The following is a 26,670-nucleotide window of genomic DNA, read 5'->3' on the forward strand; positions in this document are numbered from 1 at the left end:
CAATCATCTCACTCAAAAAGTTTTGGGTCTTGCCCTAGTAGACTTGGGGACCCTCCCTGACTACCTTGCGGCTACTCAGCCACAGAAGCTCTCTGTGTCTCCTTCTATCACGCTCCCCGTGGGATTTCAACCACCACGAGAGCCCTGGCCGGCCAGGGCTCAAGGAGCCACATGGCCCAGGTCACTTTCCCACTGCAGCAGCACCCTGGACCTCAGAGACCCTCTGAGCTGCTTCTCTGTGGGCCTGTCACAGACTTGACGTCCAAGCTCCTTCTGAGGTCTCCCCCCAGGGCCTGAACTTTCCCAGAGAGCTGGGAAAAGTGGAGGGGTCCCTCTTCCACCTGCTTCAGCTGCACAGACTGCCATTGTTTGGTTGGGCTCTGCTAGGAGCCCCCGCACCTAGCCTCTCCCTCTGAGGTTCTCAAGGAGGCAAGAGCAGTTCAAGATTCCCGGCTAGCCTCAAATATTCTGCCTTCACCATGGCCACGAGTGCTAGCAGAAGCGTGAAAGACCCAGGCCATCAAGAGGGAGTCAGGCCAGTGCTGGAGGAGGGCAGGAGCAGGGGAGTGGTGTGCGTGCCCAGATCCTACTCCCAGAGGACCTGGGTGACCCAAGGTGCAGGACCTCAGTCTCGATGAGAGCGGCGGTACTGAGTTTTCACTCATTTTGTTCAGCTTTTCCAAGGAATGATTGACTGGGAATCATCATCGATCCAAGCACGCTGGAGGGGTCTGGAGGGGCCTGGCACAGAGACTTTCTGAGGTAGGTCTCCTCTGCGGCCAGGGTGGGTACTGGGGAGTGCGAGAACTGCCCAGACGTGCCCCATCTGGGAAAGGGAGCTTGCAGTGGGTCCCTGTATGGAAGGCAGGAGCACCTTGAGGACCTAAGTCTGCTTCGGGTGCAGACAGGTCTGGATGCACGAATGGGCAGCCCTCGCAGCACCACCAAGACCCGACAATCGTGTGCAGGTGCGTGCAGGTCATGGTCCTTACCTTGACCTTGGTCCTCTGGCCTTCTCGTGCAAGTCACCAACGACAACCAACGTCACTGCGGGCGGCTGGGACTGCAGCCTTCACCGGTAGGCACGGGATGGGAGGCTGGGCCATTCCCTCTGCCCTTCGGCCATGCGTGCCACAGATGCCACACTGTGAAGACATAAAAGCACGTGACCCCGTTACAGTGGGAGTCATGCTACTGGCTCTGGCGGGGCTTGGGCCCCTTGGTCTCCCTGGGATGATCGGGCCACCAGTGTTCTGCCAGCACCCCTGCTCTGCCCAAACCCTCCAGCACGGTTTGCCAGATGAGTGACAGCAAACTCTTGACGTCTCAGGCCTTGACCTGACCCCGGCCCCCTCCGTGGCCTTGAAGGGGAGCTTTGGCCCTCTCTGCAGCCAATCCACAAATCTCTGCCCGCCCAGCACATCCAGCTACTACAACACCAGCAAGCACACTCTTCCCCAAAATCCTAGAAGCAGCTCTGAATCAAGGCAGCCGGGAAACCGCGGCCCTCCCTGGGGTCACTACCAAGAGCTCTCACACCAAGCGGTCTCCAGCTCAGGCCCTAGGACTCAGATCTCTTTGGCCACGTTCACTGAGCCAACCACGCCTCCTAGTCCATGACCAGCTCTGACAACCTACTGGAAGCTGCAAACCTCTGTCTTGCTAATGCACACGGCCTGAGATCAAACTGCACTAAGCCTTCCTTCCCCACAGGCCTCCACGACCAGAGATGCCTTGCAGACCAACAAGACAAGACCTTCTTTGGAACTCTCTGCCTCGCACGCTGGCCATGTCTCTTCATCTCTCTCTTTCTCCATCTCCATCTCCATCACCGTCTCTGTCTCTGTCTCTGTCTCTGTCTCTGTCTCCTTCTCCGGATAAGGAGGGCTCTGACTGGTTGCCGCTCTCTGACAGTCTCTCCTCAAGAGAAGCCCTGTTCACGAAACCACAAAGTAGGACTGCAAGCCTCAGCACTGTCTCAAGAAATCCAACCTCAGGTGGGACCGCAAGGGTAACCAGGGGAGCCTGACATCTCCCAAGACCACTTGCAAGACTCAAGCCTTCTGATTCCCTGGAATGCAACTCTGCAAGATAAAGTGGCTTTGATTGGCAGATGCCTCTGCTCAAGAGCAGGGGTCTCCAGCCAGCCTTGCTCGAGCTACAAGCTGGCAGCCCAATTGCAATTTTTTTTATGGGAGTCAAAGCTAACCCCAAACAGCACCTCCTAAAAGAACAGCACCCTGCTGAGGAACGCTAAACACAAATCTGGACCTTCCTGGCGTTGAGATTGCCTCGAGCCAAGACAGGACCCCTAGTTCCAGGGATGGGACCAAAGGACCTTCACAAATTGGCCCTCCACCAGGAGTCATGCATGTGCGACCTTAGTGTCGGGGTAAATCCCACCCCACCAAAGGCCACGCGAAGGCCAATTTCTGCACAGCTATGCACACCTCCTTCAGGAAGGTGTGAGAAATGTCTCCTATTTCTGCCAGTGACTTCTTGCCGGAGCCCCAGGTCCGGAGACACACAGCTAGGTGGAAATCTGGGACGGGTTTCGGTGGGGTTCGGTCGCTAAGTCTACAATCATCTCACTCAAAAAGTTTTGGGTCTTGCCCTAGTAGACTTGGGGACCCTCCCTGACTACCTTGCGGCTACTCAGCCACAGAAGCTCTCTGTGTCTCCTTCTATCACGCTCCCCGTGGGATTTCAACCACCACGAGAGCCCTGGCCGGCCAGGGCTCAAGGAGCCACATGGCCCAGGTCACTTTCCCACTGCAGCAGCACCCTGGACCTCAGAGACCCTCTGAGCTGCTTCTCTGCGGGCCTGTCACAGACTTGACGTCCAAGCTCCTTCTGAGGTCTCCCCCCAGGGCCTGAACTTTCCCAGAGAGCTGGGAAAAGTGGAGGGGTCCCTCTTCCACCTGCTTCAGCTGCACAGACTGCCATTGTTTGGTTGGGCTCTGCTAGGAGCCCCCGCACCTAGCCTCTCCCTCTGAGGTTCTCAAGGAGGCAAGAGCAGTTCAAGATTCCCGGCTAGCCTCAAATATTCTGCCTTCACCATGGCCACGAGTGCTAGCAGAAGCGTGAAAGACCCAGGCCATCAAGAGGGAGTCAGGCCAGTGCTGGAGGAGGGCAGGAGCAGGGGAGTGGTGTGCGTGCCCAGATCCTACTCCCAGAGGACCTGGGTGACCCAAGGTGCAGGACCTCAGTCTCGATGAGAGCGGCGGTACTGAGTTTTCACTCATTTTGTTCAGCTTTTCCAAGGAATGATTGACTGGGAATCATCATCGATCCAAGCACGCTGGAGGGGTCTGGAGGGGCCTGGCACAGAGACTTTCTGAGGTAGGTCTCCTCTGCGGCCAGGGTGGGTACTGGGGAGTGCGAGAACTGCCCAGACGTGCCCCATCTGGGAAAGGGAGCTTGCAGTGGGTCCCTGTATGGAAGGCAGGAGCACCTTGAGGACCTAAGTCTGCTTCGGGTGCAGACAGGTCTGGATGCACGAATGGGCAGCCCTCGCAGCACCACCAAGACCCGACAATCGTGTGCAGGTGCGTGCAGGTCATGGTCCTTACCTTGACCTTGGTCCTCTGGCCTTCTCGTGCAAGGCACCAACGACAACCAACGTCACTGCGGGCGGCTGGGACTGCAGCCTTCACCGGTAGGCACGGGATGGGAGGCTGGGCCATTCCCTCTGCCCTTTGGCCATGCGTGCCACAGATGCCACACTGTGAAGACATAAAAGCACGTGACCCCGTTACAGTGGGAGTCATGCTACTGGCTCTGGCGGGGCTTGGGCCCCTTGGTCTCCCTGGGATGATCGGGCCACCAGTGTTCTGCCAGCACCCCTGCTCTGCCCAAACCCTCCAGCACGGTTTGCCAGTTGAGTGACAGCAAACTCTTGACGTCTCAGGCCTTGACCTGACCCCGGCCCCCTCCGTGGCCTTGAAGGGGAGCTTTGGCCCTCTCTGCAGCCAATCCACAAATCTCTGCCCGCCCAGCACATCCAGCTACTACAACACCAGCAAGCACACTCTTCCCCAAAATCCTACAAGCAGCTCTGAATCAAGGCAGCCGGGAAACCGCGGCCCTCCCTGGGGTCACTACCAAGAGCTCTCACACCAAGCGGTCTCCAGCTCAGGCCCTAGGACTCAGATCTCTTTGGCCACGTTCACTGAGCCAACCACGCCTCCTAGTCCATGACCAGCTCTGACAACCTACTGGAAGCTGCAAACCTCTGTCTTGCTAATGCACACGGCCTGAGATCAAACTGCACTAAGCCTTCCTTCCCCACAGGCCTCCACGACCAGAGATGCCTTGCAGACCAACAAGACAAGACCTTCTTTGGAACTCTCTGCCTCGCACGCTGGCCATGTCTCTTCATCTCTCTCTTTCTCCATCTCCATCTCCATCACCGTCTCTGTCTCTGTCTCTGTCTCTGTCTCCTTCTCCGGATAAGGAGGGCTCTGACTGGTTGCCGCTCTCTGACAGTCTCTCCTCAAGAGAAGCCCTGTTCACGAAACCACAAAGTAGGACTGCAAGCCTCAGCACTGTCTCAAGAAATCCAACCTCAGGTGGGACCGCAAGGGTAACCAGGGGAGCCTGACATCTCCCAAGACCACTTGCAAGACTCAAGCCTTCTGATTCCCTGGAATGCAACTCTGCAAGATAAAGTGGCTTTGATTGGCAGATGCCTCTGCTCAAGAGCAGGGGTCTCCAGCCAGCCTTGCTCGAGCTACAAGCTGGCAGCCCAATTGCAATTTTTTTTATGGGAGTCAAAGCTAACCCCAAACAGCACCTCCTAAAACAACAGCACCCTGCTGAGGAACGCTAAACACAAATCTGGACCTTCCTGGCGTTGAGATTGCCTCGAGCCAAGACAGGACCCCTAGTTCCAGGGATGGGACCAAAGGACCTTCACAAATTGGCCCTCCACCAGGAGTCATGCATGTGCGACCTTAGTGTCGGGGTAAATCCCACCCCACCAAAGGCCACGCGAAGGCCAATTTCTGCACAGCTATGCACACCTCCTTCAGGAAGGTGTGAGAAATGTCTCCTATTTCTGCCAGTGACTTCTTGCCGGAGCCCCAGGTCCAGAGACACACAGCTAGGTGGAAATCTGGGACGGGTTTCGGTGGGGTTCGGTCGCTAAGTCTACAATCATCTCACTCAAAAAGTTTTGGGTCTTGCCCTAGTAGACTTGGGGACCCTCCCTGACTACCTTGCGGCTACTCAGCCACAGAAGCTCTCTGTGTCTCCTTCTATCACGCTCCCCGTGGGATTTCAACCACCACGAGAGCCCTGGCCGGCCAGGGCTCAAGGAGCCACATGGCCCAGGTCACTTTCCCACTGCAGCAGCACCCTGGACCTCAGAGACCCTCTGAGCTGCTTCTCTGCGGGCCTGTCACAGACTTGACGTCCAAGCTCCTTCTGAGGTCTCCCCCCAGGGCCTGAACTTTCCCAGAGAGCTGGGAAAAGTGGAGGGGTCCCTCTTCCACCTGCTTCAGCTGCACAGACTGCCATTGTTTGGTTGGGCTCTGCTAGGAGCCCCCGCACCTAGCCTCTCCCTCTGAGGTTCTCAAGGAGGCAAGAGCAGTTCAAGATTCCCGGCTAGCCTCAAATATTCTGCCTTCACCATGGCCACGAGTGCTAGCAGAAGCGTGAAAGACCCAGGCCATCAAGAGGGAGTCAGGCCAGTGCTGGAGGAGGGCAGGAGCAGGGGAGTGGTGTGCGTGCCCAGATCCTACTCCCAGAGGACCTGGGTGACCCAAGGTGCAGGACCTCAGTCTCGATGAGAGCGGCGGTACTGAGTTTTCACTCATTTTGTTCAGCTTTTCCAAGGAATGATTGACTGGGAATCATCATCGATCCAAGCACGCTGGAGGGGTCTGGAGGGGCCTGGCACAGAGACTTTCTGAGGTAGGTCTCCTCTGCGGCCAGGGTGGGTACTGGGGAGTGCGAGAACTGCCCAGACGTGCCCCATCTGGGAAAGGGAGCTTGCAGTGGGTCCCTGTATGGAAGGCAGGAGCACCTTGAGGACCTAAGTCTGCTTCGGGTGCAGACAGGTCTGGATGCACGAATGGGCAGCCCTCGCAGCACCACCAAGACCCGACAATCGTGTGCAGGTGCGTGCAGGTCATGGTCCTTACCTTGACCTTGGTCCTCTGGCCTTCTCGTGCAAGGCACCAACGACAACCAACGTCACTGCGGGCGGCTGGGACTGCAGCCTTCACCGGTAGGCACGGGATGGGAGGCTGGGCCATTCCCTCTGCCCTTCGGCCATGCGTGCCACAGATGCCACACTGTGAAGACATAAAAGCACGTGACCCCGTTACAGTGGGAGTCATGCTACTGGCTCTGGCGGGGCTTGGGCCCCTTGGTCTCCCTGGGATGATCGGGCCACCAGTGTTCTGCCAGCACCCCTGCTCTGCCCAAACCCTCCAGCACGGTTTGCCAGATGAGTGACAGCAAACTCTTGACGTCTCAGGCCTTGACCTGACCCCGGCCCCCTCCGTGGCCTTGAAGGGGAGCTTTGGCCCTCTCTGCAGCCAATCCACAAATCTCTGCCCGCCCAGCACATCCAGCTACTACAACACCAGCAAGCACACTCTTCCCCAAAATCCTAGAAGCAGCTCTGAATCAAGGCAGCCGGGAAACCGCGGCCCTCCCTGGGGTCACTACCAAGAGCTCTCACACCAAGCGGTCTCCAGCTCAGGCCCTAGGACTCAGATCTCTTTGGCCACGTTCACTGAGCCAACCACGCCTCCTAGTCCATGACCAGCTCTGACAACCTACTGGAAGCTGCAAACCTCTGTCTTGCTAATGCACACGGCCTGAGATCAAACTGCACTAAGCCTTCCTTCCCCACAGGCCTCCACGACCAGAGATGCCTTGCAGACCAACAAGACAAGACCTTCTTTGGAACTCTCTGCCTCGCACGCTGGCCATGTCTCTTCATCTCTCTCTTTCTCCATCTCCATCTCCATCACCGTCTCTGTCTCTGTCTCTGTCTCTGTCTCCTTCTCCGGATAAGGAGGGCTCTGACTGGTTGCCGCTCTCTGACCGTCTCTCCTCAAGAGAAGCCCTGTTCACGAAACCACAAAGTAGGACTGCAAGCCTCAGCACTGTCTCAAGAAATCCAACCTCAGGTGGGACCGCAAGGGTAACCAGGGGAGCCTGACATCTCCCAAGACCACTTGCAAGACTCAAGCCTTCTGATTCCCTGGAATGCAACTCTGCAAGATAAAGTGGCTTTGATTGGCAGATGCCTCTGCTCAAGAGCAGGGGTCTCCAGCCAGCCTTGCTCGAGCTACAAGCTGGCAGCCCAATTGCAATTTTTTTTATGGGAGTCAAAGCTAACCCCAAACAGCACCTCCTAAAACAACAGCACCCTGCTGAGGAACGCTAAACACAAATCTGGACCTTCCTGGCGTTGAGATTGCCTCGAGCCAAGACAGGACCCCTAGTTCCAGGGATGGGACCAAAGGACCTTCACAAATTGGCCCTCCACCAGGAGTCATGCATGTGCGACCTTAGTGTCGGGGTAAATCCCACCCCACCAAAGGCCACGCGAAGGCCAATTTCTGCACAGCTATGCACACCTCCTTCAGGAAGGTGTGAGAAATGTCTCCTATTTCTGCCAGTGACTTCTTGCCGGAGCCCCAGGTCCGGAGACACACAGCTAGGTGGAAATCTGGGACGGGTTTCGGTGGGGTTCGGTCGCTAAGTCTACAATCATCTCACTCAAAAAGTTTTGGGTCTTGCCCTAGTAGACTTGGGGACCCTCCCTGACTACCTTGCGGCTACTCAGCCACAGAAGCTCTCTGTGTCTCCTTCTATCACGCTCCCCGTGGGATTTCAACCACCACGAGAGCCCTGGCCGGCCAGGGCTCAAGGAGCCACATGGCCCAGGTCACTTTCCCACTGCAGCAGCACCCTGGACCTCAGAGACCCTCTGAGCTGCTTCTCTGTGGGCCTGTCACAGACTTGACGTCCAAGCTCCTTCTGAGGTCTCCCCCCAGGGCCTGAACTTTCCCAGAGAGCTGGGAAAAGTGGAGGGGTCCCTCTTCCACCTGCTTCAGCTGCACAGACTGCCATTGTTTGGTTGGGCTCTGCTAGGAGCCCCTGCACCTAGCCTCTCCCTCTGAGGTTCTCAAGGAGGCAAGAGCAGTTCAAGATTCCCGGCTAGCCTCAAATATTCTGCCTTCACCATGGCCACGAGTGCTAGCAGAAGCGTGAAAGACCCAGGCCATCAAGAGGGAGTCAGGCCAGTGCTGGAGGAGGGCAGGAGCAGGGGAGTGGTGTGCGTGCCCAGATCCTACTCCCAGAGGACCTGGGTGACCCAAGGTGCAGGACCTCAGTCTCGATGAGAGCGGCGGTACTGAGTTTTCACTCATTTTGTTCAGCTTTTCCAAGGAATGATTGACTGGGAATCATCATCGATCCAAGCACGCTGGAGGGGTCTGGAGGGGCCTGGCACAGAGACTTTCTGAGGTAGGTCTCCTCTGCGGCCAGGGTGGGTACTGGGGAGTGCGAGAACTGCCCAGACGTGCCCCATCTGGGAAAGGGAGCTTGCAGTGGGTCCCTGTATGGAAGGCAGGAGCACCTTGAGGACCTAAGTCTGCTTCGGGTGCAGACAGGTCTGGATGCACGAATGGGCAGCCCTCGCAGCACCACCAAGACCCGACAATCGTGTGCAGGTGCGTGCAGGTCATGGTCCTTACCTTGACCTTGGTCCTCTGGCCTTCTCGTGCAAGGCACCAACGACAACCAACGTCACTGCGGGCGGCTGGGACTGCAGCCTTCACCGGTAGGCACGGGATGGGAGGCTGGGCCATTCCCTCTGCCCTTTGGCCATGCGTGCCACAGATGCCACACTGTGAAGACATAAAAGCACGTGACCCCGTTACAGTGGGAGTCATGCTACTGGCTCTGGCGGGGCTTGGGCCCCTTGGTCTCCCTGGGATGATCGGGCCACCAGTGTTCTGCCAGCACCCCTGCTCTGCCCAAACCCTCCAGCACGGTTTGCCAGTTGAGTGACAGCAAACTCTTGACGTCTCAGGCCTTGACCTGACCCCGGCCCCCTCCGTGGCCTTGAAGGGGAGCTTTGGCCCTCTCTGCAGCCAATCCACAAATCTCTGCCCGCCCAGCACATCCAGCTACTACAACACCAGCAAGCACACTCTTCCCCAAAATCCTACAAGCAGCTCTGAATCAAGGCAGCCGGGAAACCGCGGCCCTCCCTGGGGTCACTACCAAGAGCTCTCACACCAAGCGGTCTCCAGCTCAGGCCCTAGGACTCAGATCTCTTTGGCCACGTTCACTGAGCCAACCACGCCTCCTAGTCCATGACCAGCTCTGACAACCTACTGGAAGCTGCAAACCTCTGTCTTGCTAATGCACACGGCCTGAGATCAAACTGCACTAAGCCTTCCTTCCCCACAGGCCTCCACGACCAGAGATGCCTTGCAGACCAACAAGACAAGACCTTCTTTGGAACTCTCTGCCTCGCACGCTGGCCATGTCTCTTCATCTCTCTCTTTCTCCATCTCCATCTCCATCACCGTCTCTGTCTCTGTCTCTGTCTCTGTCTCCTTCTCCGGATAAGGAGGGCTCTGACTGGTTGCCGCTCTCTGACAGTCTCTCCTCAAGAGAAGCCCTGTTCACGAAACCACAAAGTAGGACTGCAAGCCTCAGCACTGTCTCAAGAAATCCAACCTCAGGTGGGACCGCAAGGGTAACCAGGGGAGCCTGACATCTCCCAAGACCACTTGCAAGACTCAAGCCTTCTGATTCCCTGGAATGCAACTCTGCAAGATAAAGTGGCTTTGATTGGCAGATGCCTCTGCTCAAGAGCAGGGGTCTCCAGCCAGCCTTGCTCGAGCTACAAGCTGGCAGCCCAATTGCAATTTTTTTTATGGGAGTCAAAGCTAACCCCAAACAGCACCTCCTAAAACAACAGCACCCTGCTGAGGAACGCTAAACACAAATCTGGACCTTCCTGGCGTTGAGATTGCCTCGAGCCAAGACAGGACCCCTAGTTCCAGGGATGGGACCAAAGGACCTTCACAAATTGGCCCTCCACCAGGAGTCATGCATGTGCGACCTTAGTGTCGGGGTAAATCCCACCCCACCAAAGGCCACGCGAAGGCCAATTTCTGCACAGCTATGCACACCTCCTTCAGGAAGGTGTGAGAAATGTCTCCTATTTCTGCCAGTGACTTCTTGCCGGAGCCCCAGGTCCGGAGACACACAGCTAGGTGGAAATCTGGGACGGGTTTCGGTGGGGTTCGGTCGCTAAGTCTACAATCATCTCACTCAAAAAGTTTTGGGTCTTGCCCTAGTAGACTTGGGGACCCTCCCTGACTACCTTGCGGCTACTCAGCCACAGAAGCTCTCTGTGTCTCCTTCTATCACGCTCCCCGTGGGATTTCAACCACCACGAGAGCCCTGGCCGGCCAGGGCTCAAGGAGCCACATGGCCCAGGTCACTTTCCCACTGCAGCAGCACCCTGGACCTCAGAGACCCTCTGAGCTGCTTCTCTGCGGGCCTGTCACAGACTTGACGTCCAAGCTCCTTCTGAGGTCTCCCCCCAGGGCCTGAACTTTCCCAGAGAGCTGGGAAAAGTGGAGGGGTCCCTCTTCCACCTGCTTCAGCTGCACAGACTGCCATTGTTTGGTTGGGCTCTGCTAGGAGCCCCCGCACCTAGCCTCTCCCTCTGAGGTTCTCAAGGAGGCAAGAGCAGTTCAAGATTCCCGGCTAGCCTCAAATATTCTGCCTTCACCATGGCCACGAGTGCTAGCAGAAGCGTGAAAGACCCAGGCCATCAAGAGGGAGTCAGGCCAGTGCTGGAGGAGGGCAGGAGCAGGGGAGTGGTGTGCCTGCCCAGATCCTACTCCCAGAGGACCTGGGTGACCCAAGGTGCAGGACCTCAGTCTCGATGAGAGCGGCGGTACTGAGTTTTCACTCATTTTGTTCAGCTTTTCCAAGGAATGATTGACTGGGAATCATCATCGATCCAAGCACGCTGGAGGGGTCTGGATGGGCCTGGCACAGAGACTTTCTGGGGTAGGTCTCCTCTGCGGCCAGGGTGGGTACTGGGGAGTGCGAGAACTGCCCAGACGTGCCCCATCTGGGAAAGGGAGCTTGCAGTGGGTCCCTGTATGGAAGGCAGGAGCACCTTGAGGACCTAAGTCTGCTTCGGGTGCAGACAGGTCTGGATGCACGAATGGGCAGCCCTCGCAGCACCACCAAGACCCGACAATCGTGTGCAGGTGCGTGCAGGTCATGGTCCTTACCTTGACCTTGGTCCTCTGGCCTTCTCGTGCAAGTCACCAACGACAACCAACGTCACTGCGGGCGGCTAGGACTGCAGCCTTCACCGGTAGGCACGGGATGGGAGGCTGGGCCATTCCCTCTGCCCTTCGGCCATGCGTGCCACAGATGCCACACTGTGAAGACATAAAAGCACGTGACCCCGTTACAGTGGGAGTCATGCTACTGGCTCTGGCGGGGCTTGGGCCCCTTGGTCTCCCTGGGATGATCGGGCCACCAGTGTTCTGCCAGCACCCCTGCTCTGCCCAAACCCTCCAGCACGGTTTGCCAGATGAGTGACAGCAAACTCTTGACGTCTCAGGCCTTGACCTGACCCCGGCCCCCTCCGTGGCCTTGAAGGGGAGCTTTGGCCCTCTCTGCAGCCAATCCACAAATCTCTGCCCGCCCAGCACATCCAGCTACTACAACACCAGTAAGCACACTCTTCCCCAAAATCCTACAAGCAGCTCTGAATCAAGGCAGCCGGGAAACCGCGGCCCTCCCTGGGGTCACTACCAAGAGCTCTCACACCAAGCGGTCTCCAGCTCAGGCCCTAGGACTCAGATCTCTTTGGCCACGTTCACTGAGCCAACCACGCCTCCTAGTCCATGACCAGCTCTGACAACCTACTGGAAGCTGCAAACCTCTGTCTTGCTAATGCACACGGCCTGAGATCAAACTGCACTAAGCCTTCCTTCCCCACAGGCCTCCACGACCAGAGATGCCTTGCAGACCAACAAGACAAGACCTTCTTTGGAACTCTCTGCCTCGCACGCTGGCCATGTCTCTTCATCTCTCTCTTTCTCCATCTTCATCTCTGTCTCTGTCTCTGTCTCTGTCTCCTTCTCCGGATAAGGAGGGCTCTGACTGGTTGCCGCTCTCTGACAGTCTCTCCTCAAGAGAAGCCCTGTTCACGAAACCACAAAGTAGGACTGCAAGCCTCAGCACTGTCTCAAGAAATCCAACCTCAGGTGGGACCGCAAGGGTAACCAGGGGAGCCTGACATCTCCCAAGACCACTTGCAAGACTCAAGCCTTCTGATTCCCTGGAATGCAACTCTGCAAGATAAAGTGGCTTTGATTGGCAGATGCCTCTGCTCAAGAGCAGGGGTCTCCAGCCAGCCTTGCTCGAGCTACAAGCTGGCAGCCCAATTGCAATTTTTTTTATGGGAGTCAAAGCTAACCCCAAACAGCACCTCCTAAAAGAACAGCACCCTGCTGAGGAACGCTAAACACAAATCTGGACCTTCCTGGAGTTGAGATTGCCTCGAGCCAAGACAGGACCCCTAGTTCCAGGGATGGGACCAAAGGACCTTCACAAATTGGCCCTCCACCAGGAGTCATGCATGTGCGACCTTAGTGTCGGGGTAAATCCCACCCCACCAAAGGCCACGCGAAGGCCAATTTCTGCACAGCTATGCACACCTCCTTCAGGAAGGTGTGAGAAATGTCTCCTATTTCTGCCAGTGACTTCTTGCCGGAGCCCCAGGTCCGGAGACACACAGCTAGGTGGAAATCTGGGACGGGTTTCGGTGGGGTTCGGTAGCTAAGTCTACAATTATCTCACTCAAAAAGTTTTGGGTCTTGCCCTAGTAGACTTGGGGACCCTCCCTGACTACCTTGCGGCTACTCAGCCACAGAAGCTCTCTGTGTCTCCTTCTATCACGCTCCCCGTGGGATTTCAACCACCACGAGAGCCCTGGCCGGCCAGGGCTCAAGGAGCCACATGGCCCAGGTCACTTTCCCACTGCAGCAGCACCCTGGACCTCAGAGACCCTCTGAGCTGCTTCTCTGCGGGCCTGTCACAGACTTGACGTCCAAGCTCCTTCTGAGGTCTCCCCCCAGGGCCTGAACTTTCCCAGAGAGCTGGGAAAAGTGGAGGGGTCCCTCTTCCACCTGCTTCAGCTGCACAGACTGCCATTGTTTGGTTGGGCTCTGCTAGGAGCCCCCGCACCTAGCCTCTCCCTCTGAGGTTCTCAAGGAGGCAAGAGCAGTTCAAGATTCCCGGCTAGCCTCAAATATTCTGCCTTCACCATGGCCACGAGTGCTAGCAGAAGCGTGAAAGACCCAGGCCATCAAGAGGGAGTCAGGCCAGTGCTGGAGGAGGGCAGGAGCAGGGGAGTGGTGTGCGTGCCCAGATCCTACTCCCAGAGGACCTGGGTGACCCAAGGTGCAGGACCTCAGTCTCGATGAGAGCGGCGGTACTGAGTTTTCACTCATTTTGTTCAGCTTTTCCAAGGAATGATTGACTGGGAATCATCATCGATCCAAGCACGCTGGAGGGGCCTGGCACAGAGACTTTCTGAGATAGGTCTCCTCTGCGGCCAGGGTGGGTACTGGGGAGTGCGAGAACTGCCCAGACGTGCCCCATCTGGGAAAGGGAGCTTGCAGTGGGTCCCTGTATGGAAGGCAGGAGCACCTTGAGGACCTAAGTCTGCTTCGGGTGCAGACAGGTCTGGATGCACGAATGGGCAGCCCTCGCAGCACCACCAAGACCCGACAATCGTGTGCAGGTGCGTGCAGGTCATGGTCCTTACCTTGACCTTGGTCCTCTGGCCTTCTCGTGCAAGTCACCAACGACAACCAACGTCACTGCGGGCGGCTGGGACTGCAGCCTTCACCGGTAGGCACGGGATGGGAGGCTGGGCCATTCCCTCTGCCCTTCGGCCATGCGTGCCACAGATGCCACACTGTGAAGACATAAAAGCACGTGCCCCCGTTACAGTGGGAGTCATGCTACTGGCTCTGGCGGGGCTTGGGCCCCTTGGTCTCCCTGGGATGATCGGGCCACCAGTGTTCTGCCAGCACCCCTGCTCTGCCCAAACCCTCCAGCACGGTTTGCCAGATGAGTGACAGCAAACTCTTGACGTCTCAGGCCTTGACCTGACCCCGGCCCCCTCCGTGGCCTTGAAGGGGAGCTTTGGCCCTCTCTGCAGCCAATCCACAAATCTCTGCCCGCCCAGCACATCCAGCTACTACAACACCAGCAAGCACACTCTTCCCCAAAATCCTAGAAGCAGCTCTGAATCAAGGCAGCCGGGAAACCGCGGCCCTCCCTGGGGTCACTACCAAGAGCTCTCACACCAAGGGGTCTCCAGCTCAGGCCCTAGGACTCAGATCTCTTTGGCCACGTTCACTGAACCAACCACGCCTCCTAGTCCATGACCAGCTCTGACAACCTACTGGAAGCTGCAAACCTCTGTCTTGCTAATGCACACGGCCTGAGATCAAACTGCACTAAGCCTTCCTTCCCCACAGGCCTCCACGACCAGAGATGCCTTGCAGACCAACAAGACAAGACCTTCTTTGGAACTCTCTGCCTCGCACGCTGGCCATGTCTCTTCATCTCTCTCTTTCTCCATCTCCATCTCCATCACCGTCTCTGTCTCTGTCTCTGTCTCTGTCTCCTTCTCCGGATAAGGAGGGCTCTGACTGGTTGCCGCTCTCTGACAGTCTCTCCTCAAGAGAAGCCCTGTTCACGAAACCACAAAGTAGGACTGCAAGCCTCAGCACTGTCTCAAGACATCCAACCTCAGGTGGGACCGCAAGGGTAACCAGGGGAGCCTGACATCTCCCAAGAACACTTGCAAGACTCAAGCCTTCTGATTCCCTGGAATGCAACTCTGCAAGATAAAGTGGCTTTGATTGGCAGATGCCTCTGCTCAAGAGCAGGGGTCTCCAGCCAGCCTTGCTCGAGCTACAAGCTGGCAGCCCAATTGCAATTTTTTTTATGGGAGTCAAAGCTAACCCCAAACAGCACCTCCTAAAAGAACAGCACCCTGCTGAGGAATGCTAAACACAAATCTGGACCTTCCTGGCGTTGAGATTGCCTCGAGCCAAGACAGGACCCCTAGTTCCAGGGATGGGACCAAAGGACCTTCACAAATTGGCCCTCCACCAGGAGTCATGCATGTGCGACCTTAGTGTCGGGGTAAATCCCACCCCACCAAAGGCCACGCGAAGGCCAATTTCTGCACAGCTATGCACACCTCCTTCAGGAAGGTGTGAGAAATGTCTCCTATTTCTGCCAGTGACTTCTTGCCGGAGCCCCAGGTCCGGAGACACACAGCTAGGTGGAAATCTGGGACGGGTTTCGGTGGGGTTCGGTCGCTAAGTCTACAATCATCTCACTCAAAAAGTTTTGGGTCTTGCCCTAGTAGACTTGGGGACCCTCCCTGACTACCTTGCGGCTACTCAGCCACAGAAGCTCTCTGTGTCTCCTTCTATCACGCTCCCCGTGGGATTTCAACCACCACGAGAGCCCTGGCCGGCCAGGGCTCAAGGAGCCACATGGCCCAGGTCACTTTCCCACTGCAGCAGCACCCTGGACCTCAGAGACCCTCTGAGCTGCTTCTCTGCGGGCCTGTCACAGACTTGACGTCCAAGCTCCTTCTGAGGTCTCCCCCCAGGGCCTGAACTTTCCCAGAGAGCTGGGAAAAGTGGAGGGGTCCCTCTTCCACCTGCTTCAGCTGCACAGACTGCCATTGTTTGGTTGGGCTCTGCTAGGAGCCCCCGCACCTAGCCTCTCCCTCTGAGGTTCTCAAGGAGGCAAGAGCAGTTCAAGATTCCCGGCTAGCCTCAAATATTCTGCCTTCACCATGGCCACGAGTGCTAGCAGAAGCGTGAAAGACCCAGGCCATCAAGAGGGAGTCAGGCCAGTGCTGGAGGAGGGCAGGAGCAGGGGAGTGGTGGGCCTGCCCAGATCCTACTCCCAGAGGACCTGGGTGACCCAAGGTGCAGGACCTCAGTCTCGATGAGAGCGGCGGTACTGAGTTTTCACTCATTTTGTTCAGCTTTTCCAAGGAATGATTGACTGGGAATCATCATCGATCCAAGCACGCTGGAGGGGCCTGGCACAGAGACTTTCTGAGGTAGGTCTCCTCTGCGGCCAGGGTGGGTACTGGGGAGTGCGAGAACTGCCCAGACGTGCCCCATCTGGAAAAGGGAGCTTGCAGTGGGTCCCTGTATGGAAGGCAGGAGCACCTTGAGGACCTAAGTCTGCTTCGGGTGCAGACAGGTCAGGATGCACGAATGGGCAGCCCTCGCAGCACCACCAAGACCCGACAATCGTGTGCAGGTGCGTGCAGGTCATGGTCCTTACCTTGACCTTGGTCCTCTGGCCTTCTCGTGCAAGTCACCAACGACAACCAACGTCACTGCGGGCGGCTGGGACTGCAGCCTTCACCGGTAGGCACGGGATGGGAGGCTGGGCCATTCCCTCTGCCCTTCGGCCATGCGTGCCACAGATGCCACACTGTGAAGACATAAAAGCACGTGACCCCGTTACAGTGGGAGTCATGCTACTGGCTCTGGCGGGGCTTGGGCCCCTTGGTCTCCCTGGGATGATCGGGCCACCAGTGTTCTGCCAGCACCCCTGCTCTGCCCAAACCCTCCAGCACGGTTTGCCAGATGAGTGACAGCAAACTCTTGACGTCTCAGGCCTTGACCTGACCCCGGACCCCTCCGTGGCCTTGAAGGGGACCTTTGGCCCTCTCTGCAGCCAATCCACAAATCTCTGCCCGCCCAGCACATCCAGCTACTACAACACCAGCAAGCACACTCGTCCCCAAAATCCTACAAGCAGCTCTGAATCAAGGCAGCCGGGAAACCGCGGCCCTCCCTGGGGTCACTACCAAGAGCTCTCACACCAAGCGGTCTCCAGCTCAGGCCCTAGGACTCAGATCTCTTTGGCCACGTTCACTGAACCAACCACGCCTCCTAGTCCATGACCAGCTCTGACAACCTACTGGAAGCTGCAAACCTCTGTCTTGCTAATGCACACGGCCTGAGATCAAACTGCACTAAGCCTTCCTTCCCCACAGGCCTCCACGACCAGAGATGCCTTGCAGACCAACAAGACAAGACCTTCTTTGGAACTCTCTGCCTCGCACGCTGGCCATGTCTCTTCATCTCTCTCTTTCTCCATCTCCATCTCCATCACCGTCTCTGTCTCTGTCTCTGTCTCTGTCTCCTTCTCCGGATAAGGAGGGCTCTGACTGGTTGCCGCTCTCTGACAGTCTCTCCTCAAGAGAAGCCCTGTTCACGAAACCACAAAGTAGGACTGCAAGCCTCAGCACTGTCTCAAGAAATCCAACCTCAGGTGGGACCGCAAGGGTAACCAGGGGAGCCTGACATCTCCCAAGACCACTTGCAAGACTCAAGCCTTCTGATTCCCTGGAATGCAACTCTGCAAGATAAAGTGGCTTTGATTGGCAGATGCCTCTGCTCAAGAGCAGGGGTCTCCAGCCAGCCTTGCTCGAGCTACAAGCTGGCAGCCCAATTGCAATTTTTTTTATGGGAGTCAAAGCTAACCCCAAACAGCACCTCCTAAAAGAACAGCACCCTGCTGAGGAACGCTAAACACAAATCTGGACCTTCCTGGAGTTGAGATTGCCTCGAGCCAAGACAGGACCCCTAGTTCCAGGGATGGGACCAAAGGACCTTCACAAATTGGCCCTCCACCAGGAGTCATGCATGTGCGACCTTAGTGTCGGGGTAAATCCCACCCCACCAAAGGCCACGCGAAGGCCAATTTCTGCACAGCTATGCACACCTCCTTCAGGAAGGTGTGAGAAATGTCTCCTATTTCTGCCAGTGACTTCTTGCCGGAGCCCCAGGTCCGGAGACACACAGCTAGGTGGAAATCTGGGACGGGTTTCGGTGGGGTTCGGTCGCTAAGTCTACAATCATCTCACTCAAAAAGTTTTGGGTCTTGCCCTAGTAGACTTGGGGACCCTCCCTGACTACCTTGCGGCTACTCAGCCACAGAAGCTCTCTGTGTCTCCTTCTATCACGCTCCCCGTGGGATTTCAACCACCACGAGAGCCCTGGCCGGCCAGGGCTCAAGGAGCCACATGGCCCAGGTCACTTTCCCACTGCAGCAGCACCCTGGACCTCAGAGACCCTCTGAGCTGCTTCTCTGCGGGCCTGTCACAGACTTGACGTCCAAGCTCCTTCTGAGGTCTCCCCCCAGGGCCTGAACTTTCCCAGAGAGCTGGGAAAAGTGGAGGGGTCCCTCTTCCACCTGCTTCAGCTGCACAGACTGCCATTGTTTGGTTGGGCTCTGCTAGGAGCCCCCGCACCTAGCCTCTCCCTCTGAGGTTCTCAAGGAGGCAAGAGCAGTTCAAGATTCCCGGCTAGCCTCAAATATTCTGCCTTCACCATGGCCACGAGTGCTAGCAGAAGCATGAAAGACCCAGGCCATCAAGAGGGAGTCAGGCCAGTGCTGGAGGAGGGCAGGAGCAGGGGAGTGGTGGGCCTGCCCAGATCCTACTCCCAGAGGACCTGGGTGACCCAAGGTGCAGGACCTCAGTCTCGATGAGAGCGGCGGTACTGAGTTTTCACTCATTTTGTTCAGCTTTTCCAAGGAATGATTGACTGGGAATCATCATCGATCCAAGCACGCTGGAGGGGCCTGGCACAGAGACTTTCTGAGGTAGGTCTCCTCTGCGGCCAGGGTGGGTACTGGGGAGTGCGAGAACTGCCCAGACGTGCCCCATCTGGGAAAGGGAGCTTGCAGTGGGTCCCTGTATGGAAGGCAGGAGCACCTTGAGGACCTACGTCTGCTTCGGGTGCAGACAGGTCAGGATGCACGAATGGGCAGCCCTCGCAGCACCACCAAGACCCGACAATCGTGTGCAGGTGCCTGCAGGTCATGGTCCTTACCTTGACCTTGGTCCTCTGGCCTTCTCGTGCAAGTCACCAACGACAACCAACGTCACTGCGGGCGGCTGGGACTGCAGCCTTCACCGGTAGGCACGGGATGGGAGGCTGGGCCATTCCCTCTGCCCTTCGGCCATGCGTGCCACAGATGCCACACTGTGAAGACATAAAAGCACGTGACCCCATTACATTGGGAGTCATGCTACTGGCTCTGGCGGGGCTTGGGCCCCTTGGTCTCCCTGGGATGATCGGGCCACCAGTGTTCTGCCAGCACCCCTGCTCTGCCCAAACCCTCCAGCACGGTTTGCCAGATGAGTGACAGCAAACTCTTGACATCTCAGGCCTTGACCTGACCCCGGCCCCCTCCGTGGCCTTGAAGGGGAGCTTTGGCCCTCTCTGCAGCCAATCCACAAATCTCTGCCCGCCCAGCACATCCAGCTACTACAACACCAGCAAGCACACTCTTCCCCAAAATCCTAGAAGCAGCTCTGAATCAAGGCAGCCGGGAAACCGCGGCCCTCCCTGGGGTCACTACCAAGAGCTCTCACACCAAGCGGTCTCCAGCTCAGGCCCTAGGACTCAGATCTCTTTGGCCACGTTCACTGAGCCAACCACGCCTCCTAGTCCATGACCAGCTCTGACAACCTACTGGAAGCTGCAAACCTCTGTCTTGCTAATGCACACGGCCTGTGATCAAACTGCACTAAGCCTTCCTTCTCCACAGGCCTCCACGACCAGAGATGCCTTGCAGACCAACAAGACAAGACCTTCTTTGGAACTCTCTGCCTCGCACGCTGGCCATGTCTCTTCATCTCTCTCTTTCTCCATCTCCATCACCGTCTCCGTCTCTGTCTCTGTCTCTGTCTCTGTCTCCTTCTCCGGATAAGGAGGGCTCTGACTGGTTGCCGCTCTCTGACAGTCACTCCTCAAGAGAAGCCCTGTTCACGAAACCACAAAGTAGGACTGCAAGCCTCAGCACTGTCTCAAGAAATCCAACCTCAGGTGGGACCGCAAGGGTAACCAGGGGAGCCTGACATCTCCCAAGACCACTTGCAAGACTCAAGCCTTCTGATTCCCTGGAATGCAACTCTGCAAGATAAAGTGGCTTTGATTGGCAGATGCCTCTGCTCAAGAGCAGGGGTCTCCAGCCAGCCTTGCTCGAGCTACAAGCTGGCAGCCCAATTGCAATTTTTTTTATGGGAGTCAAAGCTAACCCCAAACAGCACCTCCTAAAAGAACAGCACCCTGCTGAGGAACGCTAAACACAAATCTGGACCTTCCTGGAGTTGAGATTGCCTCGAGCCAGACAGGACCCCTAGTTCCAGGGATGGGACCAAAGGACCTTCACAAATTGGCCCTCCACCAGGAGTCATGCATGTGCGACCTTAGTGTCGGGGTAAATCCCACCCCACCAAAGGCCACGCGAAGGCCAATTTCTGCACAGCTATGCACACCTCCTTCAGGAAGGTGTGAGAAATGTCTCCTATTTCTGCCAGTGACTTCTTGCCGGAGCCCCAGGTCCGGAGACACACAGCTAGGTGGAAATCTGGGACGGGTTTCGGTGGGGTTCGGTCGTTAAGTCTACAATCATCTCACTCAAAAAGTTTTGGGTCTTGCCCTAGTAGACTTGGGGACCCTCCCTGACTACCTTGCGGCTACTCAGCCACAGAAGCTCTCTGTGTCTCCTTCTATCACGCTCCCCGTGGGATTTCAACCACCACGAGAGCCCTGGCCGGCCAGGGCTCAAGGAGCCACATGGCCCAGGTCACTTTCCCACTGCAGCAGCACCCTGGACCTCAGAGACCCTCTGAGCTGCTTCTCTGCGGGCCTGTCACAGACTTGACGTCCAAGCTCCTTCTGAGGTCTCCCCCCAGGGCCTGAACTTTCCCAGAGAGCTGGGAAAAGTGGAGGGGTCCCTCTTCCACCTGCTTCAGCTGCACAGACTGCCATTGTTTGGTTGGGCTCTGCTAGGAGCCCCCGCACCTAGCCTCTCCCTCTGAGGTTCTCAAGGAGGCAAGAGCAGTTCAAGATTCCCGGCTAGCCTCAAATATTCTGCCTTCACCATGGCCACGAGTGCTAGCAGAAGCGTGAAAGACCCAGGCCATCAAGAGGGAGTCAGGCCAGTGCTGGAGGAGGGCAGGAGCAGGGGAGTGGTGTGCCTGCCCAGATCCTACTCCCAGAGGACCTGGGTGACCCAAGGTGCAGGACCTCAGTCTCGATGAGAGCGGCGGTACTGAGTTTTCACTCATTTTGTTCAGCTTTTCCAAGGAATGATTGACTGGGAATCATCATCGATCCAAGCACGCTGGAGGGGCCTGGCACAGAGACTTTCTGAGGTAGGTCTCCTCTGCGGCCAGGGTGGGTACTGGGGAGTGCGAGAACTGCCCAGACGTGCCCATCTGGGAAAGGGAGCTTGCAGTGGGTCCCTGTATGGAAGGCAGGAGCACCTTGAGGACCTACGTCTGCTTCGGGTGCAGACAGGTCAGGATGCACGAATGGGCAGCCCTCGCAGCACCACCAAGACCCGACAATCGTGTGCAGGTGCCTGCAGGTCATGGTCCTTACCTTGACCTTGGTCCTCTGGCCTTCTCGTGCAAGTCACCAACGACAACCAACGTCACTGCGGGCGGATGGGACTCCAGCCTTCACCGGTAGGCACGGGATGGGAGGCTGGGCCATTCCCTCTGCCCTTCGGCCATGCGTGCCACAGATGCCACACTGTGAAGACATAAAAGCACGTGACCCCGTTACAGTGGGAGTCATGCTACTGGCTCTGGCGGGGCTTGGGCCCCTTGGTCTCCCTGGGATGATCGGGCCACCAGTGTTCTGCCAGCACCCCTGCTCTGCCCAAACCCTCCAGCACGGTTTGCCAGATGAGTGACAGCAAACTCTTGACATCTCAGGCCTTGACCTGACCCCGGCCCCCTCCGTGGCCTTGAAGGGGAGCTTTGGCCCACTCTGCAGCCAATCCACAAATCTCTGCCCGCCCAGCACATCCAGCTACTACAACACCAGCAAGCACACTCTTCCCCAAAATCCTACAAGCAGCTCTGAATCAAGGCAGCCGGGAAACCGCGGCCCTCCCTGGGGTCACTACCAAGAGCTCTCACACCAAGCGGTCTCCAGCTCAGGCCCTAGGACTCAGATCTCTTTGGCCACGTTCACTGAGCCAACCACGCCTCCTAGTCCATGACCAGCTCTGACAACCTACTGGAAGCTGCAAACCTCTGTCTTGCTAATGCACACGGCCTGTGATCAAACTGCACTAAGCCTTCCTTCTCCACAGGCCTCCACGACCAGAGATGCCTTGCAGACCAACAAGACAAGACCTTCTTTGGAACTCTCTGCCTCGCACGCTGGCCATGTCTCTTCATCTCTCTCTTTCTCCATCTCCATCACCGTCTCTGTCTCTGTCTCTGTCTCTGTCTCTGTCTCCTTCTCCGGATAAGGAGGGCTCTGACTGGTTGCCGCTCTCTGACAGTCTCTCCTCAAGAGAAGCCCTGTTCACGAAACCACAAAGTAGGACTGCAAGCCTCAGCACTGTCTCAAGAAATCCAACCTCAGGTGGGTCCGCAAGGGTAACCAGGGGAGCCTGACATCTCCCAAGACCACTTGCAAGACTCAAGCCTTCTGATTCCCTGGAATGCAACTCTGCAAGATAAAGTGGCTTTGATTGGCAGATGCCTCTGCTCAAGAGCAGGGGTCTCCAGCCAGCCTTGCTCGAGCTACAAGCTGGCAGCCCAATTGCAATTTTTTTTATGGGAGTCAAAGCTAACCCCAAACAGCACCTCCTAAAAGAACAGCACCCTGCTGAGGAACGCTAAACACAAATCTGGACCTTCCTGGCGTTGAGATTGCCTCGAGCCAAGACAGGACCCCTAGTTCCAGGGATGGGACCAAAGGACCTTCACAAATTGGCCCTCCACCAGGAGTCATGCATGTGCGACCTTAGTGTCGGGGTAAATCCCACCCCACCAAAGGCCACGCGAAGGCCAATTTCTGCACAGCTATGCACACCTCCTTCAGGAAGGTGTGAGAAATGTCTCCTATTTCTGCCAGTGACTTCTTGCCGGAGCCCCAGGTCCGGAGACACACAGCTAGGTGGAAATCTGGGACGGGTTTCGGTGGGGTTCGGTCGCTAAGTCTACAATCATCTCACTCAAAAAGTTTTGGGTCTTGCCCTAGTAGACTTGGGGACCCTCCCTGACTACCTTGCGGCTACTCAGCCACAGAAGCTCTCTGTGTCTCCTTCTATCACGCTCCCCGTGGGATTTCAACCACCACGAGAGCCCTGGCCGGCCAGGGCTCAAGGAGCCACATGGCCCAGGTCACTTTCCCACTGCAGCAGCACCCTGGACCTCAGAGACCCTCTGAGCTGCTTCTCTGCGGGCCTGTCACAGACTTGACGTCCAAGCTCCTTCTGAGGTCTCCCCCCAGGGCCTGAACTTTCCCAGAGAGCTGGGAAAAGTGGAGGGGTCCCTCTTCCACCTGCTTCAGCTGCACAGACTGCCATTGTTTGGTTGGGCTCTGCTAGGAGCCCCCGCACCTAGCCTCTCCCTCTGAGGTTCTCAAGGAGGCAAGAGCAGTTCAAGATTCCCGGCTAGCCTCAAATATTCTGCCTTCACCATGGCCACGAGTGCTAGCAGAAGCGTGAAAGACCCAGGCCATCAAGAGGGAGTCAGGCCAGTGCTGGAGGAGGGCAGGAGCAGGGGAGTGGTGTGCCTGCCCAGATCCTACTCCCATAGGACCTGGGTGACCCAAGGTGCAGGACCTCAGTCTCGATGAGAGCGGCGGTACTGAGTTTTCACTCATTTTGTTCAGCTTTTCCAAGGAATGATTGACTGGGAATCATCATCGATCCAAGCACGCTGGAGGGGTCTGGAGGGGCCTGGCACAGAGACTTTCTGAGGTAGGTCTCCTCTGCGGCCAGGGTGGGTACTGGGGAGTGCGAGAACTGCCCAGACGTGCCCCATCTGGGAAAGGGAGCTTGCAGTGGGTTCCTGTATGGAAGGCAGGAGCACCTTGAGGACCTAAGTCTGCTTCGGGTGCAGACAGGTCTGGATGCACGAATGGGCAGCCCTCGCAGCACCACCAAGACCCGACAATCGTGTGCAGGTGCGTGCAGGTCATGGTCCTTACCTTGACCTTGGTCCTCTGGCCTTCACGTGCAAGTCACCAACGACAACCAACGTCACTGCGGGCAGCTGGGACTGCAGCCTTCACCGGTAGGCACGGGATGGGAGGCTGGGCCATTCCCTCTGCCCTTCGGCCATGCGTGCCACAGATGCCACACTGTGAAGACATAAAAGCACGTGACCCCGTTACAGTGGGAGTCATGCTAGTGGCTCTGGCGGGGCTTGGGCCCCTTGGTCTCCCTGGGATGATCGGGCCACCAGTGTTCTGCCAGCACCCCTGCTCTGCCCAAACCCTCCAGCACGGTTTGCCAGATGAGTGACAGCAAACTCTTGACATCTCAGGCCTTGACCTGACCCCGGCCCCCTCCGTGGCCTTGAAGGGGAGCTTTGGCCCTCTCTGCAGCCAATCCACAAATCTCTGCCCGCCCAGCACATCCAGCTACTACAACACCAGCAAGCACACTCTTCCCCAAAATCCTACAAGCAGCTCTGAATCAAGGCAGCTGGGAAACCGCGGCCCTCCCTGGGGTCACTACCAAGAGCTCTCACACCAAGCGGTCTAAAGCTCAGGCCCTAGGACTCAGATCTCTTTGGCCACGTTCACTGAGCCAACCACGCCTCCTAGTCCATGACCAGCTCTGACAACCTACTGGAAGCTGCAAACCTCTGTCTTGCTAATGCACACGGCCTGAGATCAAACTGCACTAAGCCTTCCTTCCCCACAGGCCTCCACGACCAGAGATGCCTTGCAGACCAACAAGACAAGACCTTCTTTGGAACTCTCTGCCTCGCACGCTGGCCATGTCTCTTCATCTCTCTCTTTCTCCATCTCCATCTCCATCACCGTCTCTGTCTCTGTCTCTGTCTCTGTCTCCTTCTCCGGATAAGGAGGGCTCTGACTGGTTGCCGCTCTCTGACAGTCTCTCCTCAAGAGAAGCCCTGTTCACGAAACCACAAAGTAGGACTGCAAGCCTCAGCACTGTCTCAAGAAATCCAACCTCAGGTGGGACCGCAAGGGTAACCAGGGGAGCCTGACATCTCCCAAGACCACTTGCAAGACTCAAGCCTTCTGATTCCCTGGAATGCAACTCTGCAAGATAAAGTGGCTTTGATTGGCAGATGCCTCTGCTCAAGAGCAGGGGTCTCCAGCCAGCCTTGCTCGAGCTACAAGCTGGCAGCCCAATTGCAATTTTTTTTATGGGAGTCAAAGCTAACCCCAAACAGCACCTCCTAAAACAACAGCACCCTGCTGAGGAACGCTAAACACAAATCTGGACCTTCCTGGCGTTGAGATTGCCTCGAGCCAAGACAGGACCCCTAGTTCCAGGGATGGGACCAAAGGACCTTCACAAATTGGCCCTCCACCAGGAGTCATGCATGTGCGACCTTAGTGTCGGGGTAAATCCCACCCCACCAAAGGCCACGCGAAGGCCAATTTCTGCACAGCTATGCACACCTCCTTCAGGAAGGTGTGAGAAATGTCTCCTATTTCTGCCAGTGACTTCTTGCCGGAGCCCCAGGTCCGGAGACACACAGCTAGGTGGAAATCTGGGACGGGTTTCGGTGGGGTTCGGTCGCTAAGTCTACAATCATCTCACTCAAAAAGTTTTGGGTCTTGCCCTAGTAGACTTGGGGACCCTCCCTGACTACCTTGCGGCTACTCAGCCACAGAAGCTCTCTGTGTCTCCTTCTATCACGCTCCCCGTGGGATTTCAACCACCACGAGAGCCCTGGCCGGCCAGGGCTCAAGGAGCCACATGGCCCAGGTCACTTTCCCACTGCAGCAGCACCCTGGACCTCAGAGACCCTCTGAGCTGCTTCTCTGCGGGCCTGTCACAGACTTGACGTCCAAGCTCCTTCTGAGGTCTCCCCCCAGGGCCTGAACTTTCCCAGAGAGCTGGGAAAAGTGGAGGGGTCCCTCTTCCACCTGCTTCAGCTGCACAGACTGCCATTGTTTGGTTGGGCTCTGCTAGGAGCCCCCGCACCTAGCCTCTCCCTCTGAGGTTCTCAAGGAGGCAAGAGCAGTTCAAGATTCCCGGCTAGCCTCAAATATTCTGCCTTCACCATGGCCACGAGTGCTAGCAGAAGCGTGAAAGACCCAGGCCATCAAGAGGGAGTCAGGCCAGTGCTGGAGGAGGGCAGGAGCAGGGGAGTGGTGTGCGTGCCCAGATCCTACTCCCAGAGGACCTGGGTGACCCAAGGTGCAGGACCTCAGTCTCGATGAGAGCGGCGGTACTGAGTTTTCACTCATTTTGTTCAGCTTTTCCAAGGAATGATTGACTGGGAATCATCATCGATCCAAGCACGCTGGAGGGGTCTGGAGGGGCCTGGCACAGAGACTTTCTGAGGTAGGTCTCCTCTGCGGCCAGGGTGGGTACTGGGGAGTGCGAGAACTGCCCAGACGTGCCCCATCTGGGAAAGGGAGCTTGCAGTGGGTCCCTGTATGGAAGGCAGGAGCACCTTGAGGACCTAAGTCTGCTTCGGGTGCAGACAGGTCTGGATGCACGAATGGGCAGCCCTCGCAGCACCACCAAGACCCGACAATCGTGTGCAGGTGCGTGCAG

The 26,670-nt window shown here is 57.0% G+C and overlaps 11 non-coding genes across 11 annotated transcripts; all 11 read right to left on the reverse strand.

Annotated features, from left to right (window-relative positions):
* Window positions 1-620: 620 nt before the first annotated feature.
* Window positions 621-714, reverse strand: LOC148118143 (small nucleolar RNA SNORD116). Its single transcript, XR_015736466.1, has one exon. It is a non-coding gene; the product is annotated as a small nucleolar RNA SNORD116 (small nucleolar RNA).
* A 2,486-nt stretch (window positions 715-3,200) lies between these two features.
* LOC148118144 (small nucleolar RNA SNORD116) lies at window positions 3,201-3,294 on the reverse strand. The gene has a single exon (XR_015736467.1). It is a non-coding gene; the product is annotated as a small nucleolar RNA SNORD116 (small nucleolar RNA).
* Window positions 3,295-5,774: 2,480 nt separating this feature from the next.
* On the reverse strand, window positions 5,775-5,868 carry LOC148118145 (small nucleolar RNA SNORD116). Its single transcript, XR_015736468.1, has one exon. It is a non-coding gene; the product is annotated as a small nucleolar RNA SNORD116 (small nucleolar RNA).
* A 2,480-nt stretch (window positions 5,869-8,348) lies between these two features.
* On the reverse strand, window positions 8,349-8,442 carry LOC148118146 (small nucleolar RNA SNORD116). The gene has a single exon (XR_015736469.1). It is a non-coding gene; the product is annotated as a small nucleolar RNA SNORD116 (small nucleolar RNA).
* A 2,480-nt stretch (window positions 8,443-10,922) lies between these two features.
* On the reverse strand, window positions 10,923-11,016 carry LOC148118147 (small nucleolar RNA SNORD116). The gene has a single exon (XR_015736470.1). It is a non-coding gene; the product is annotated as a small nucleolar RNA SNORD116 (small nucleolar RNA).
* Window positions 11,017-13,484: 2,468 nt separating this feature from the next.
* On the reverse strand, window positions 13,485-13,578 carry LOC148118148 (small nucleolar RNA SNORD116). The gene has a single exon (XR_015736471.1). It is a non-coding gene; the product is annotated as a small nucleolar RNA SNORD116 (small nucleolar RNA).
* A 2,470-nt stretch (window positions 13,579-16,048) lies between these two features.
* Window positions 16,049-16,142, reverse strand: LOC148118149 (small nucleolar RNA SNORD116). The gene has a single exon (XR_015736472.1). It is a non-coding gene; the product is annotated as a small nucleolar RNA SNORD116 (small nucleolar RNA).
* Window positions 16,143-18,612: 2,470 nt separating this feature from the next.
* LOC148118150 (small nucleolar RNA SNORD116) lies at window positions 18,613-18,706 on the reverse strand. The gene has a single exon (XR_015736473.1). It is a non-coding gene; the product is annotated as a small nucleolar RNA SNORD116 (small nucleolar RNA).
* A 2,469-nt stretch (window positions 18,707-21,175) lies between these two features.
* LOC148118151 (small nucleolar RNA SNORD116) lies at window positions 21,176-21,269 on the reverse strand. The gene has a single exon (XR_015736474.1). It is a non-coding gene; the product is annotated as a small nucleolar RNA SNORD116 (small nucleolar RNA).
* A 2,469-nt stretch (window positions 21,270-23,738) lies between these two features.
* LOC148118152 (small nucleolar RNA SNORD116) lies at window positions 23,739-23,832 on the reverse strand. Its single transcript, XR_015736475.1, has one exon. It is a non-coding gene; the product is annotated as a small nucleolar RNA SNORD116 (small nucleolar RNA).
* Window positions 23,833-26,312: 2,480 nt separating this feature from the next.
* Window positions 26,313-26,406, reverse strand: LOC148118153 (small nucleolar RNA SNORD116). The gene has a single exon (XR_015736476.1). It is a non-coding gene; the product is annotated as a small nucleolar RNA SNORD116 (small nucleolar RNA).
* Between the last annotated feature and the right edge of the window lie 264 nt (window positions 26,407-26,670).

Source organism: Myodes glareolus, chromosome 24 (genome assembly GCF_982192425.1).
Source record: "Myodes glareolus chromosome 24, mMyoGla1.1, whole genome shotgun sequence".
NCBI classification, from domain to species: Eukaryota; Metazoa; Chordata; class Mammalia; order Rodentia; family Cricetidae; genus Myodes; species Myodes glareolus.